This window comes from Eimeria mitis, genomic scaffold (genome assembly GCF_000499745.2).
Source record: "Eimeria mitis Houghton genomic scaffold, Emh_scaff3744, whole genome shotgun sequence".
Lineage (NCBI taxonomy): Eukaryota > Apicomplexa > Conoidasida > Eucoccidiorida > Eimeriidae > Eimeria > Eimeria mitis.
Genome location: NW_013572085.1, coordinates 1,733 through 2,502, shown reverse-complemented (window position 1 = coordinate 2,502; position 770 = coordinate 1,733).

The following is a 770-nucleotide window of genomic DNA, read 5'->3' as shown; positions in this document are numbered from 1 at the left end:
TCTGCTGCTGCTGCTGTTGCTGTTGCTGCTGCTGCTGCTTTGCTGCTGCTGCTGCTGCTGCTGCTGCTGTCTCCTTTTTTAATATATTCTCTCCTCTTGTCTCCATCTATCTATCTCCTTTCTATCTCTATTCACTTGATTAATTGATTAATTAACCCTATACATATATATATATATATATATATATATATGTATTTTATTTTTTATTTATTTATTTATTTATTTATTTCTCTATAGGAGTACTGTCCTGGCCCCTCCTGCGGTGTCTTTGGTGTTGTTTGTATCTGTCTCCTTTTTGTCTCTTTTTTTTTCTTTTTCTTCTTTTTTTTTGCTTTTTTCTCTCTCTATCTCCTTTCTCTCTGTATAATAAACAAAACAACAAATATATTTATTTATGTATTTATTTATTTATTTATTTCTCTATAGGAGTACTGTCCTGGCCCCGCCCGCGGTGTCTTTGGTGTTGTTTGTGGTTTAATGGAGGAAAAGCATCACAGCGTCGAGCATTGCGTCAGATGCGAGACAGAAGAAGAAGCAGGAATCGTAGGTTTTTTTTTTTTATTTTTTTATTTTATTTATTTTTTATTTTTATTTTATTTATTTTATTTTGTTTTCTATTTATTAAATGTTATTTATTTAAAGTAAATGAAGAAGCAGGAATAGTACGTTTTTTTTTTATTTTTTTATTTTATTTATTTTTTTATTTTTATTTTATTTGTTTTATTTTGTTTTTTATTTATTCAATGTTATTTATTTAAGGTAAATGAAGA